Here is a 3,203-nt window from a genome sequence, read left to right on the forward strand (position 1 = left end):
GAAAGAGAGAGAGAGAATGAGAGGAAGAGAATATCTTTCTTTTACTCGGGATGCTTCTTATATGAGGTGTAAGAAACCTTTTATAGGCTTCACAATATGAACTCCCGTTACTCATCTTAAAGATGAGTAAATGAAGTTCATAAATGACCATCAATGTGGTCATTCACCACTTCATTTACAACACTCCCCCTTAGATGACCACCATATTAAAAGAATATGCCTCATTAAAACCTTGCTAGTAAAAAACCCTATAAGAAAAACCTAGCGAAGAAAAAATAGTACAATATTCTTTTCTTGGTATATTAGGACAGTCTCGTTAAAAACCTTGCCAGTAAAACCCAGTAGGACAAAAGCTGGACGAAGGAAAAAAATAGTATAGTACACTAACACCATTTTACAAGCATACTCCCCCTCATGTCGATATTCTTGAGTTGACGCATTCCAATCTTGTGTATTAACTTCTTGAATGTTGAGGTTGACAATGATTTTGTGAATAAATATGCTAGATTATCACTTAAGCGTATTTGTTGCACATCAATTTCACCACTCTTCTGGACTTCATGTGTATAAAAGAATTTTGGTGAAATGTGTTTAGTTCTATCTCCTTTAATATAACCCTCCTGTTATTTGTGCAATGCATGCAACATTATCTTCAAATAATATTGTCAGGTCACCTTTGATAGAGGAGAGTCCATATGATTCCTGAATATGCTGGATCATAGATCTTAGCCATATACATTCACGACTTGTTTCATGAATTGTCAATATTTCTGAATGATTTGATGATGTGACCACCATTGTTTGTTTGACAGATTTCCATGAAATAGTAGTATCATTGCAATTAAACACATATTCTGCATCTTCATATCTAAGCAATTGTTGCTTTGATTCCCTTGAGTAAAATAAACTCATATAAGTAGTTCCATGAAGATAACGTAATATATGTTTGATACCATTCTAATGTCTTCGAGTTGGAGCGGAACTGTATCTTGTTAATAAATTGACAGAAAAATCAATGTCTGAACGTGTACGATTGGCAAGATATATAAGTACACTAATAACACCAAAATATGGTACTTCAGGACCAAGTAACTCTTCATCTTTTTCGCAAGGACGAAATGAGTCATTTTTCACATCAAGTGATCGGACAACCATTGGAGAACTTAAAGTATGCACTTTATCCATATAAAAACGCTTCAAAACTTTCTTAATATATGTTGATTGATGTATTAAAACTCCATTTGGAAAATGCTCGATCTGCAGGCCGAGACAAAATTTTGTTTTTCCAAGATTTTTCATCTCAAATTCCTTTTTCAAGTAATTTATTGTTCTTATGAGCTCTTTAGGAGTTCCAACAAGATTTAAGTCATCAATATACACTGCAATAATTGCAAAACGATTTATGATTTCTTAATGAAGATGCATGGGCATATAGGGTTATTCACATACCCTTCTTTTAGCAAGTATTCGCTAAAGCGATTGTGTCACATACGTCTAGATTGCTTTAATCCATACAATGATCATTGTAACTTGATTGAGTACATGCTACGAAGCTTTGTACTATTTGCTCCAGGCAATTTAAATCTTTTAGGGATTTTCATGTATATATCATTCTCCATGGATCTGTAGAAATATGTTGTAATAACATCCATGAGATGCATATCCAGTCCTTCTGAGAGTGCCAAACTAATTAAGAAACGAAATGTGATTACGTCCATAACGGGAGAATATGTTTCCTCGTAGTCAATACCAGGTCTCTACGAGAAACCTTGTGCTACTAATCGCGCTTTATATCTTATGATCTCCTTATTCTCATTGCGCTTTCATACAAATACCTATTTATACCCAATAGGCTTTACATCTTCAGGTGTTTGGATTACAGGTCCAAAAACTTCTCATTTTGTTAATGAGTTTAACTCTACTTGTATAGCTTCTTTCTATTTTGGCCAATCATTTCTATGTCAACATTCTTCCACATTTCGTGGTTCGGGATCTTCATCATTTCTTATGATATCAGAGACTACTTGGAAAACAAAAATATTGTTAATAACAATATTATTTCGATCCCATTTTTCTTTCGTGTGTACATAACTTACTGAGATCTCACAATTTTCAGGTACATATGCCTCTTCAGGGGCTTCTAGTTCAATATATGGCTCTTCAAGGGCTTCTTGTTCAATATGTGACTTTTTAGGGGCTTATTGTTCAATATGTGCCTCTTCAAGGGCATTCTGCATTATTTATGCCTTTTCTAGGGCTATAGATTTATCAATTTTAAACTGATTAGTCATTTTGATGGTCTCTTCTAGAGTGCCAAGTTTTTCTTGGGTTCTCCTCTTCCGGGGAGTTACATCATTCGAGCTAATAGGTTTACCATGCTTCAGGCATATCTTAGATTCATTTGTTAACTGTCCTATAGGGATATCAATCCGTGCTGGAGTATTTGCAATCGGGATATGTGATTTTGTCACTTTCTTTGTATCAATGAATGCATCTTATAATTGATTTGCAAGATTTTGCAAATGAATGATCCATTGAACTTCTAGTTCACATTGATTTGTACGAGGATCAAGATGGGTCATAGTAGATGTCTTCCAACTAATTTCTCATCGTTCTTCAGGAATCGACTTTTCTCCCCCTAATGACATGAAAACACTCTCATTAAAATGACAATCCGTAAAGCGGCTGTAAAAAGATCGCATGTCAAAGGTTTAAGATATCTTATGATAGATGGAGAATCAAAACCTACATAAATCTCAAGTCTTCATTAGGGACCCATTTTAGTGTGTTGTGTAGGTGCAATTGGTACATATACTGCATAACCAAAGATTCGTAAGTGAGAGATATTTGGTTGTTTTCCAAGCACAAGTTGTGAAGGGGAGTATTCATGGTAAGTTGTAGGTCGAATACGGACTAAAGTTGCAGCATGCATAATAGCATGTCCCCAGGCGGAAGTAGGTAATTTGGTTTTCATTAGTAATGGTCGAGCTATTAATTGGAGACGTTTGATGAAGGATTCTGCTAAACCATTTTAGGTATGAGTATGAGTAACATGATGCTCAATATTTATCCCTACTGACATGCAATAGTCAATGAATGTTTGAGAAGTAAATTCGCTAGGATTATCAAGACGTATTGTTTTAATTGGATAATCTGGAAATTGTGCTCGTAATCTGATTATTTGTGCAAGGAGTCTAGCAAAG

Source organism: Vitis riparia, chromosome 8 (assembly GCF_004353265.1).
Source record: "Vitis riparia cultivar Riparia Gloire de Montpellier isolate 1030 chromosome 8, EGFV_Vit.rip_1.0, whole genome shotgun sequence".
Taxonomy (NCBI): Eukaryota; Viridiplantae; Streptophyta; class Magnoliopsida; order Vitales; family Vitaceae; genus Vitis; species Vitis riparia.